At 50.0% G+C, this 13,065-nt stretch overlaps 2 pseudogenes; one reads left to right on the top strand and one right to left on the bottom strand.

The window, feature by feature from the left end:
- Positions 1–2,897: 2,897 nt before the first annotated feature.
- Positions 2,898–6,823, top strand: LOC119366603 (annotated as a pseudogene).
- Positions 6,824–7,356: 533 nt separating this feature from the next.
- Positions 7,357–10,446, bottom strand: LOC119361565 (annotated as a pseudogene).
- Positions 10,447–13,065: the final 2,619 nt, after the last annotated feature.

The raw sequence follows: 13,065 nt of genomic DNA, 5'->3' as shown, positions 1-13,065 counted from the left end.
CCAAACTTCGAGTCTTCACCTGGCGATTGGCTCGGGCGTCTCTCCCGACGGGCCAAGAACGGGTGAGGAGGCATATGACAGAAGATGCAACATGTCCGATCTGTTTGGCAGCTGTCGACTCATGGAGGCATGCTCTCCTCAACTGTAACATGGCCAAAGGAGTGTGGTCACTCCGGGATGATGATGCACTACTCCCGGTCTATGGCGACGAGACACTGGACCCCAAGCTTTGGCTTTTCAGTCTGCGTAATACATTGAGCAAGGATAAATTCATCTCTGTCCTAGCCACACTATGGGCAATCTGGTGGGCAAGAAGAAGGGCTATCCATGAACACGAGTTCCAGAGTCCATTGTCGACACATTTATTTATCGAGCGATACTTGCAAGAGATACATGAACTACCCAAGCGACGAACCGGATGTATAACAAACGCAACACCTAGCTCGCGAGGTACAGAATGGTTACCCCAAGCATTGGGGAGGTTAAAATGAATGTTGATGCAGCGGTGGCGAAATCTTCTAACATTGGTGCTGTTGGTGTGGTCTGTCGAAGTGACCGTGGCGTATTCCTGGGGGCGTCCACGGTAGTATTTCAAGGTGTGACAGAACCTGCTACTCTGGAGGCGTGCGCGTGCAGAGAAGCTTTAGCTCTTCCCGAGGATCTGGCCGTCTCAAAGGCACGCATTGCATCTGACTGTCTGAGAGTCATAAACAACCTAAAGAGCGAGCGGAACTTAGGCGTGTACTGCATGATCCTTAGAGAGATTGACGATAGAAAGACGAGACTACAGAGTTGCGAGTTTGTCTACGAACACCGCGCAAGTAATGATGAGGCACACAGATTAGCTAGATCATCCACTACACTTTGTATTGGTAGACATGTGTGGCTTATTGATCCACCGGATCACATTTGTATCCCTTTAAACATTGTTGAATGAAATAAAGTGCGGTGTTCTTCTAAAAAAAAACTATGGGGTCAGTCAAAAAATACAAGCCCAACACAACATATAGCACAGCCCAGAAAAAAAACACAGCACAAATCTCCAAGCAAAAATCAAAGGCCAAAAAATTGACTGACCCGGATTCAAAATTCAAGCAACTTGCAACTAGCTAAAGTGACAAGCAATACGTGCATGCGGGGAAGTTGAAAGTCCGGTTTTCCCGGGGGATGCGAAGAATTAGGGAGGACGGGAAGTGGTTGGCGTCAATTTTTCATGGCTCTATCACGTGCACGTGATTTGCATCTAACGGAATCGTTCAGTACTGTTGTAGAAAAAACTGTTGTTCAGAACTTACAATTTTTGTTTAACAATTGCCTTTAGTTGAATAATGATTAGAATATTTAATAAGCAAATAATGCAAACAAAATATGATATTGATATAAAAGATTCTAATAATGCGCCGCTCGCATTCTCCATCGCACCCACGGCCGTCGGCGAGCGCGACCGGCACTACGTCAACGCGGATGTATGCCGACGTTATTGGAAAACGAAGACGCCGCTCCCCTGGAGCGGCGCACACCTCCTCAATAATTGCCATCTCTCCGTCGACCGGGTGCCGACCCCGCCGGTCCTGACGAGCGACCGTGCCTGGCGCAAGGAGATCGAGCGCCGCCGCCGCCTTCTTCCCAACAACCTCTTCTACGACCCCAGGTACGCCTCCGACTCCGGGCTCTGGGACACGTGGTTAAGGGACGAGCACGATGTGCAGCGCGCCTCCTTCTTCATCGGCACCTCGTTGGGGCCGCAACGGTCACGTCCAGAGCGCGGGGCGGCTGCTCCCCGGGTGCGCAGGCGTACGCGGGTGCGTGGCCTCACACCCACGCCGTCGCCTTCACCATCTCCGTCGCCACCACCACCTCCTTGCATGACAGAGGAGGAGGAGGCCCGGCTCATGCAACGTGTCATGGACTCCATGAAGACACACGATGGGCCTCAAGGAGATGATGACTCTCTCTGCGGCCGACGACGTCGCCATCCCCGAGATGGAGATGGTGGACGGTGAGGAGGAGGTCAACGAGGAGCAGCCCATCGCCGCCTTCCACCCGGGGCTGGTGGGCCAGGGGTGGAGCTGGTCGTGCACGGCTCTGGAGATGGCTGACGCCGTGGGAGGCGTGAACTGATGCCCCACGCCGCCACGGTCATCGGAGCAGGAGGCGTCGCTACGGGAGGAGGTGGTGCAAGCACCTCCCGCCTTCCAGCCCGGCCCCGTGTACCAGGCACCGCCGTCCCACCTCTGGACGCTGTCGGACTATGTCAACCTCGTCAGTGACGACGAAGACAACGGTGGCCACTGAGAAGACGGCGACGGCGACGGCATCAACGGGCACGACACAAGTGCGCGGGCGACGGATTTTTTTAATGTTAATTATGTCTATGTGGCCCGTGGAACTGGACCGTTTTGGTTGTGATGTTTAATTATGTTTTATGTTTGCATTTATTTTATTTTTTTCAGCATTTCATTTAATAATTTTTGATTTTTTTATTTACGTTCACCCCGAACATGATTTGGTGTGGGGCCGCGTGTTGGACGCGTCGACAACCCAACGGCCCCAAAGTGAACATGGACGAATCCATTACCGCTCCAGACAAACGAAAACAGGCCAAAACGTCCGTCCGTTTGGGGTTGTGCGCTCGAGTTGGGCTTATCAATCCGCATCTTGAAATCGCATCCTGTCTGTTCTTGGACGGGCACGTCTGACCGGATCACAGTGACAGCATCACAAAATATCTCACGCTATTCCAAGCAGGAGCTACGAGGCGCCGCAATCCCGCAACTAGTGACTGACAAGTGATACTGGGTCACGTGTGGAGGAAAATGGAGGCAGCAAATTAAAGCTAAGCTGTCGCCGGCCCACACGAGTGCCCATATATGCCGACCGCCCGCGCGCGTTGACAGACTGCCACTGCCACTGCCACTGCCAGCCAGCCAAGAGGAAAAAATCAGCTGCGAGCAGAGGAGAGGGAGGCAGAGAGATGGCGGACGCCGAGGCGCCCTTGCTGCGGCCCGCCGAGGACGACGGCGACGAGGCGGCGCCGCTTGCCGGCGTCTCCGACTTCCGAGGCCGCCCGGTCAGCCGCGGCGGCTCCGGCGGCTGGCGCTCCGCCCTCTTCGTCGTCGGTACGCACGCGCTCTCCCGCAGTTGGTTCGTTAAGCTGCCATCTTGATGGATCCGGCCATCTGGCTGGGTGGGTGCAGTGTTGGAGATCGCCGGCAACTTCGCCTTCTTCGGCGTCTCGTCGAATCTCATCACATACCTGACGGGGCCGCTGGGCCACTCCAACGCCGCGGCTGCTGCCGCCGTCAACGCCTGGTCCGGCACGGCCTGCCTGATGCCACTGCTGGGCGCCTTCGTCGCCGACTCGTGGCTGGGCCGCTACCGCTCCATCATGCTCGCCTGCACCCTCTACGTCCTGGTAAGTAGTAAATCCATCTCCCCTTCCCCTTCTGTTTTTACATCATCACCATGTTCGTATGGTAGTATAGATTCAATCGTAAGAACAACTGAGTAAATAACTTTTTCACCATCCTTCACGTGAGGCACATGGTTGGGAGATACGAAAGATCTAGTCGTCGGCATGCCAATGCATGGCTGTGAGCTGTGTGTGATGCGTGTCCGATCGACCAACCGAGTAATGGTCGCTTAGGTCCACCTCAAAGAATCGTTGGTGATGTCGACTTTGAATATTATAGTAGAGTTAATCGATTAGCACTTATCTCCTTTTCTTGGCTTGACCATGTCTTTGCTAAAATTCTCATTTTTCTTTTACCTAATTGTTTTTTAATCCTAAAAACGCAACATGTTAATTGTCTTTGATTTAATTCTTACTAAATCTGCGACAATTAATATGGATCGAAGTGATAGTAATTCTCTCGTAAAAACACTGCAATCCATACTATCCTAACTTATGTTTTTCTTTTAAGGACCCACCTATAATTTTTTTATTGTATGGAAGTTCTTGTCAAGATTGTTTGTATATAATATGTAGAGTAAATAGCATAAAACTACTACTTTATAGGCTAGGGTTCCAAAAAATTACCGAAAATAAAATTTTCTCTGATAGCTACCAAGTTAGGGTCGGCTGTTTCAAAAAAACCCAAATCGCACAGTGATTTAAAATCAATCTAGATTATGACAGGTCGGGCCCGCACCTAAACAGGACGTTTGTTTGACTGTTTGTTTGACTGTTAGCTTACACATGGGGTCCACATGTCAGCCTCAACCTCCTCTTTTGAATCCTTTCCTCTCTGCCTCATTTCGTCAAGCACCTTGTGTGCGTGCAGCTCGATGGGGGGAGGGGGGCGAGAGCTCGGTTGCTCGTCGGGGACGAGAGGTTGGTTGCTCGTCGCGAAAGAGAGCTTGCTAGATCCGGCGTACGGCCTCAGATGTGACCATGGCGGGTCAGGCGGCGGAGGTCGAGGTTCAAGGCAGGCTGGCGCCGTCCATGGCCGTACGCGGGCGGCAGGGCGCAGCCGTCGCCAGCCAAAGCCGGCGACTCGATTCCGGTGGCTGCCGTAGCTCTCGCCGACCTGGCCACCCTCGCGTGAGTCGGGCCTACGCTCGGCGGCAGGAGCGGTCACCGCTCGGACTCCGGGAGAGCACGAGAGGGCCTGCGTGTGTGTTCGCTCCTGCGGGAGGGGGGCCGCCTACGCAACACGGCTGCGGGCGCGGGGAGCTGTAGGCGAAGGTGGTGCAGTCCCGCCGGCGGCGGGGCGCGATGGCGCGATGCCGGGCCGAGCTCGGAGGGTGCATCAATGGCCGCAGCCGGCGAGTTTGAGTTCGAGGTGGGAGAAGGAAGGAGACATGCGGGGGTGGCTTTTGGAGCACGGCGGTCGGCGGCGACCTCGCCGGCGACGGCGGAGAACACCGGGAAGGCAGATCGATGGGCGGCGGCGCTGCCGCGCTGGGTCGCGCGCTCCTGGGTCGCCCTCGCCCTCGTCCGTCACTTCTCTTTTTTCATTGCAAATGTTATTGCCAATGACATGTGGGCCCTGGTCATAACGGGTCAACTTAACTGTTCAGTTAACCGCGTTGACTTTTGTGCCACGTGGGACCTAACGTGTGGGCCACATCTGTCAGAAAACAGTTTAAATCTTAAGCACACAGCGATTTGGGTTTTTTGAAATAGCCGACCCCTAACTTGGTAGTTATCAGAGAAAAATTAATTTTCGGTAGTTTTTTGGAACCCTAGCATGTAAAGTAGTAGTTTTATGCTATTTACTCATAATATGTATATGACCTTTGGTCTTTTCTGCAAAAATAAAACTCACAATTTTGATTTGCTTTCATATTAGAGTAAATCGCGACGGAAACCCTCTTTTTGTTAAAAACCCCATGTTGAACCTAACTTCAGGTTATTCAACATGTTATTGATCCTGATGTGAATCAAGTTCAATTACGTAGGATTTTCTTTTAGCTTGTCTCTCGGCATTAAGAGAGCCCCCCCCCAAAAAATGGTTGTCAACAATTTCTAGGGCCTAGAAAATTTCTCCTTTTCGTGATTATTAAAAATTAAGCTAACACTAAGCAAGTTAAAATTGTGTGCATCCATGCAGGGATACGGCATGGTTACTCTAGCGTCCACTCTACTGGAGCAAAGCTCCTTACCGGCTGGCGACATCCATACCTCTTCCGGCCCTTCGTTGCTACAGGTGGCCTTCTTCTATGCCTCGCTCTACCTAATCGCCATGGCGCAGGGCGCCGACAAGCCGTGCGCTTTGGCTTTCGCAGCCGACCAATTTGACCCCGAGCACCCCAAAGAGCGTGCATCCCGTAGCTCCCTCTTTAACTGGTGGTTCTTCTCGATGGCTGTCGGCATCTCCATCTCCGTCGCCGTCGTCAGCTACATCCAGGAGAACGTCGGTTGGGGAATCGGCTTCGGCATGCTTTGCGCCATCATGGTTTGTACCTTCATCGTATTCCTCTCTGGCACCCCCACCTATCGCTTCTGCGCTCCTACCACCGATGTTGAGAGTCCTTTCGCCCGCCTCGGTCGTAGCCTTGGCACACTCATCAAGAGCTCAAGCTTCCCCTTCAGTACAAATGGACACCAAGATGAGGATGTTGTGGCAAAGTCCGAGGAGGCGCGCAGCATGCTCCGTCTGTTGCCGATCTGGGCGGCATGCTTGGCGTATGGGGTTGCGTACGCGCAAATCATGACGCTATTCAATAAGCAGGGTCGCACCCTGGACCGTCGCGTCTTCGGAGGCCTTGAGCTACCGCCGGCCGCTCTTCAGACACTGGGGCCAGCGAGCATCCTGTTGTTCGTCCCCATCTATGATCGTTTGCTGGTGCCGGCACTGGGGCGTCTTACTGGCAAGCCATCGGGGCTGACGCTGCTGCAGCGCATGGGCACGGGCATGGCGGTGTCAATGGGAGCGATCATCGCAGCGGCGCTGGTGGAGGGCCCACGACTAGAGACAGCACGGGAGCACGGGCTGGTGGACGACGCCAGGGCCCTCATCTCCTTCATCTCGACTACTTCTACTCGCCCGTGTTACTAGAAGTGGCGGTGGTGATGGTTGGTTTGCTGACAACCTCAACCGCGCCCACCTCGACTACTTCTACTCGCTGCTCGCCGGACTCTCGGCCGCTGAGCTCGTGCTCTTCCTTTGGCTCGCCAGCTCCTACGCCTATAACAACAGCCACAAGAGGATTCAGCACTGAGTGATCACCGGGACCATTCGAGGTTGTGTAAAAAAATGGTCCACATTGTTCAGTAGGTAGGAAACAAGAATCTTTCAGTATTATAAACAGATTGCATTTGTAATTGCCAATGTTATTAAAAAAAGTGAGCCGAATGGAAATTAATGGCTTGCTGCTACCTACCACGAGCTCGCTTGAGTGTCCAATGCATCATAGAACGCGGTGGCGATCCACCTGGCTGACAGGTGCTGTCACGGTACTACGACTGTTTATTCTTATAAGGGCTGCTCTGTTTATTTACTGGATCCTGAATTGCTGTCTACTGTACGGAGGACAAATCAATCTTGTGTTCTTGTGTCCAACCACGTCTTGATTGAGTATACTGCACTCAGGGTGTACTCTATTTCAACGAATCAAGGTTACTGTTTCCGTCTGAACGTCCTAACTTTATGGAGTTGAAAGTAGAAGCTGGCTGCTCATATGAATACGTGATGTTTCAAAAATAATTCAGGAACAAGTCCGAAAAAAAGGCTGCACAAAGGGTAATTAGAAATTTCCAGAAACAATTCGAACTCGACGGATACACGGGGTACTTGAATAGAGTACAGTAGGAATGATTACATATGTACCCAAACATTTAAATTATTGTGTTGTGAAAAATATAAATCATTGCACTATAATAATATAAATAAAAGATGAGTTGTACGATCCCTACCCAGATCCAGATGGCCCGGTCAGTGATGCTTTCCCGAGAGAAACGGCAACTTGTGACCATTCTCCTGTGTACGGGGCGTGCAGCATGACATACAAGTGCCCGACGACGCTGATGGCCATGACCAACACAATGAACAAGATGATGGGTCTCTTCCCCCACTTCCCCATGATGCCAAGTGCAAATGGGTAGAGGAGCACGAGGATCCCCATGTTGAACACCATCCCGAGAAGCACATGTCGCGCCTCATCTGTGAAGAAGCCCCATGTCGCCGCCTTGCCTATCGCCGCCCCGACGGCCGCGACATTGACGATGATCACTGCGGCAGTCGGGATCAGCAGCGGCACCCACCGCACTGTGTAGAGATCGGCGAACTTGTCGTTGGAGCAGGCCTCCGTCTGCTTGGATGTGAGCCTAAAGTATATCCCCTTCCCCGTTACGAGCTTCAACAACATGTAGAGCACCGCTGTTGGGTACACACCCGTCGCCCCAATCATGTAGAACTGCTCGTTGCGGAACCAGTCTAGCAACGTGATCCCCGACCATCTTACCTCGAACATGCCGATCAAGTGCACCATCGCTATGATGGCGACGAGGTACTCCATGTACATGCCGAATGGCCTCTGGATGTAGAGCTGCTCGGAGAAGAGCCACATGACCGGGAAGAAGTTGTAGGACAAGATGAACACCGTGACGATCGGGTACGTCGACATGTTGAGGTAGGCGATGCGTTGCAGAGGGTGGAGCCGGCGACTGGCGATGAGGGCATTGTTGTGGGAGAAGAACACCTCGAGGGACCCGCCAGACCACCGAAGCACTTGGTAGAGGCGCTCGGTGAGGTTGATCGGAGCCGTTCCACGAAATGCCGCAGGTTCCATGGAGCAGTACATGGAACGCCACCCTTGCCGATGAATGCGGAATCCTGTCACCACGTCCTCCGTCGCGATGTTGTACACCCACCCGGCATCTCTCCCCCATGAGCTCCCGTCCTCGTAAGCACACATCATCAAGGTAGCTAGGTCCTTGCTGAGGCGCTCGTCGACCAACACCGGGGTGATAGATCGATCTTGGATCGCGGCATCCGGCACCGAGTTGATGAATGACGTTGAGTAACCGAACTCACCTGTCTTACAAACAAGTTTAGTGTTCTCTGCTCTATAGTGTGGCGGCTCGATGCCATAGAGCGCGACACGACGGAACATGGTGCCGGTGCCGAGGTAGGTAGGCCCTTGGAGGCCGTTGAGCGCAAGCATGGTGCCGTCGAAGAAGACACGGTTGTGGTTGGCGTAGCGATCAGTTGGGTCGACGTCGTCAAACCGTTGCGGGAACTGGACGAACGCCGTGTTCTGACCGTCATGAGGGTCGAGCATGAAGCACATAGGGGCACGGAGAGCTTATGAGTTGTTGATGTAGTGGTCGCAGTCAAAGTTGATGACGAAGGGCACGTTGGAGAGCAGCGCGGAGACACGGAGCATCACGTTCATGGCGCCTGCCTTCTTTTGGTTGTCATAACCAGGGCGCTTCTCTCGGGAAATGTAGACGAGCATGGGGAGTCTCGTGTCAATGTTGGTGAAGTCAAATGGATTGTCGGTGCTCGCGAGTGATCCAAGCTGTGGCTTAAAGCTTGGATGGTCTAGTAGGACCTGTCAAAAGAGCAAATGAACTTAAGAAATTTGCCAACTCACAGTAAACTGAATATCTACTTTATACACCGACAACGCATTACTCAAAATATTTTTTGAAGATATTCATTTCATGAAGAGGGGGAATTTTTACCTGAACAATTCCAGCATGTTGTCCTCTTCGGTGGTTCTCGGCTTGCTCAACCCATGTACCCGGCCATTGTGTCCCATCAGCCATCCAAGTGGCACTTACACCACCTTTGTTATTCGAGTTGTAGGCATCAGATCCCTCATGAATTCTCCTGCCATACCCCCGGCGTAGGACCGTGTCTTCATCCCAAAATAGCTCTCAGGGGACCTTGGCTCGACGCAATGCTTCCGGCAAAACGGGACCCACAATGCAGCAAAACTGGCAACCTGGACCATCGCCTCGTAGTGCACCAACATGCCACCATCATCCGAGATGTAACAGGCGTAATTGTCGACCGGGTAATCGGCGGCGAGGATGGAGAGGATGGTGTTTACGGTGTATAGGACGGGCTCATCCACGGGATCGACTGTGGTGACGAAGACGTCAATCCTTGGAAGGGTGGCATCGTCGTGCCGGTCCGCAAGGGCGGCGAGATCCGGGACACGCTTGACCGGGTTGAGCTTGGGGAGCTGGTTGAGGAGCCATGAGAAGCCGAACCAAGCGTCGGCAGTCATGGACGCGGTCCAGAGCCACACACCATCGCGGTTCTTGTGCTCCACGCGCCACTTGAAGAAGGCGACGACGGCGACCAAGCGAATGAGCATCAAGAACCTGTTGTTACAACAAGATAATATTATTCACAAGTGTAGGATTGTGAAATCCTTCATATAGAATCATAGTCCTCCATCCGTCCTATACATAGCTAGTGATCGTTGGTTTCGCAAAGCTTTGGAAAGTTGACCAAATTCATGTGCTTCCTCTCATCCAAACTAAGTGTCGTGATGAACTAAAACCACGACACTTATTTTGAATCAGATGGAATAAAAGATTATCTACCTTAAATATATAATGTATGGTATATACCATACAAAAATATATTTGATGATGAATTTTGATATTGACTTTGTATTCTTCTCTCTAGACATTGATTTCTACAAACTTTTTCAAAGTATGACCTTTAAAAAAACAATCAAACGCGCACTTTGTTTATTACGGGACAGAGGTATAGAAGTAGTGCGAAAACCAGAATGCGGAATGATCATCGACCTGTAAGGGTGCAGGATGCTTCCCTTGACCTTCATGGTCCGAAACAGCAGAGGCCGGTTCCCGTCGCCGGACATGATACCTCCCTCATCGGCGGCAACCCACACGTCGTCCTTGGCGCCAAGGCCCCGTTTGGCCACGGGGGAGTCCGCCGCGACAGAGACAGCAACGGCGTCGCCATCCGGGATGCCGACACGGAGGGCATTGGATCTGCGAGTGACTGCCGCAGCCATCGTGCAAGGCAAGGTGGCCGGTGTTGGTGTATGCACACACACGCCCCTATGCCAGTATGTTCGTGTCTTTGGAATGCGTGTCCGTTGGGGGTTTATATACAGCGTGGGCAGCCGCTTCCGCAAGGTCAAATGCTAGTGCTACTGCTAGCTCCTCGTCGTCGTTGTCGTCCTCGTTGCTACGATAAACCATCGGCCGCCACTTCCGCAGTTCGGCGTGGTCAACTGCGGCAAGGAAAGGATCGTATTCTGAGGTCTGGCTGATCAAATACAACCGGCCGGCGGAAGCTCACCTGCTGCTAGTTATAAGCAAAAGTATATTTCATGTCAACATCGATCGTTAGAGAAGACGTGTATGCTTGCACTAGTATATCAAGTGAAGATGTGGATAAAAGGACGTAGGGAAAGGTACGGGAGAACATAGTGTTCTCAACGTGTGTGCGCTCTGAATCAGCCGGCGACAGGTCTATGGATGCTCTACCACTGGGCATGCCCGCTTTACTTCCCTCAACAAGCACTCGTTCGCTTTGCTCGGCTCACATATTATTTTTGTGATTGTTTAAGGGTGCCTCTGCGCTCTTTCCTCTTCCCGCTTTCTTTTTCCTTCTCTTGGGCGTTCTGTATCCTCTTGTGGAGAGTCAAATTGGCCGGTGTTGTCTTCTGTGGGCTGTTGTGACTGTTTTAGCCCGGTTTTTGATATATTAATTGGCAACTCTCCTCTTCTTTTTAATGAATCGAGATCCTCCGGAGCCGACTTAAAAAAAGGCAATGCTTCTCCCACACCCCCACTTTCCAGTGACAAAGGGTCTGGAAATAGTAGAAGCCCACATGATGCCTTTCCAAAATGGGGATCCAGCACCTGGATTGGCCAATAGTGTATTTAATAGTGAGGGTCAAATTAAAATCCCTAAGATTTGGTACTCCCATAGTTCCGAAAGATTTCTTCTTAGACACAAGCCCCAAGTTAGCCGGATGTACTTATGCTCATCTCCAAGATTAAACCCAAAAAATGAGGCATCTGGGAGGTAATAACATTGATGGTCCATTTGAAATATTCGTCGTAGAAATAAGATAGGCGGGAATACTAGAAATACAAGCACCAAGCAAAATCAGCTTACCCCTATAAGGCAGGATTTAACCCAGCCAACCAGAGATCTTCTTAATAATTCTATCATCCACAAGCTGAATATCTTCCCTCCTAATCTCTTATGGTGCAAAGGCACACCTAGGTATTTGAAAGAAAAAATCACCAATTTTGCAGCAACAAATCTAAGCCAAAGAGTTAGCCAAATGCTCTTCCACATTAATAATATGAAAATCACTTTTATGAAAGTGAATTTTATACCAAAAAGTTTCTCAAAGCAACATAAGATCCACTTAAGATTCCTAGCATGATCTAGAGAATTATTCAAGAAAAGAATAGTAGCATCCACATATTGGAGACTCACTACACCCCCATGAATAACATTAGGTATTAAACCATCAATTAAATTGTATTAACAGCTTAACATCTTAGAAAAGCCATCAACAACCAAGTTAAAAGGTGCATGGGAGAGGGGATCACCCTGTGTTATTCCTTTAACCCAAATAAAATGAGGTCCATTAGAATCATTAATTAAGTATGACACGAAAAGGGGCCCTAAGATAATTTGCTACAAATCCGCCTAATCCACTTATCCCCAGAAGCTCTAAAAGAGAGTATTTCCACAAGGAAATCCCAGCTCACTTTGTCATAGGCCTTATCATAATCAAGTTTCAAAACCAGGCAACTAGAGCCAGTTCTACGAATCTCATGAATCACCTTAGCATCAGTCTGAGCTTAAGATAAGAACAATGGAGCAACAATTAGCATCAACTAATCTAGTTGGTAGCTTGCTCTCACCTTTTCTCAACTCTACGAACATTCTGTAAATTGCACGTCCTTAAAATACATACATCTACTTTATTTGCCTATTCGATTGTTATATCTACCCATCTGATGTAAAGATTGTATAGGTAGCTCGCATCTTTTGCCCTTTCTTCCATGATGCATGCTAGCTACATTCATTAAGGGCTACTCAGTTCTTCATTTTTTTTCGTGATTGGATTGTGTATGCTACTCGGGTATTGGTGATCATGCGAGTTTACTAAATTCTTGCGATGTCACCAGAGATTGCCTATTTTCTAATTCAACGTTGAATGGTAAAATTTTGTTGTGTATTCAAGGTTTGATTACTATTATCAATATATATTCATTCAAACAATAAGCCGATGGAGCTAGCATATTCCGTTACTTGATATACCCAGACAAGATTACTCTGTGAGGTTAGCTGTGCAAATAATTGTTCTTGGCTTTGATGAGCAATGATAATGGCTCTCACCATTAAAGTACTTGCTCAAAGTATGATTTGGTACAATTCAATCCTGGGTTTACCACGCCATTATTAATTTGTCACATAATTATAGTTTCATTCTGTTTGTAGTACTGGTCTCAAAGAAGAATGTAGAAAGGCCTTAATTTGAATGATGGATAAATACAAGATCTATGGAGAATATTGTTGTTTATCATTAGAAAATAATGTATTGTATTCTAGCAATAATCCTACACCTACGTTACTGGACTCCTACGTAACTTGCCATAAA

The sequence above is a fragment of the Triticum dicoccoides genome, chromosome 2B (assembly GCF_002162155.2).
Source record: "Triticum dicoccoides isolate Atlit2015 ecotype Zavitan chromosome 2B, WEW_v2.0, whole genome shotgun sequence".
Lineage (NCBI taxonomy): Eukaryota > Viridiplantae > Streptophyta > Magnoliopsida > Poales > Poaceae > Triticum > Triticum dicoccoides.
This window is presented reverse-complemented; position numbering and strand designations above follow the sequence as displayed.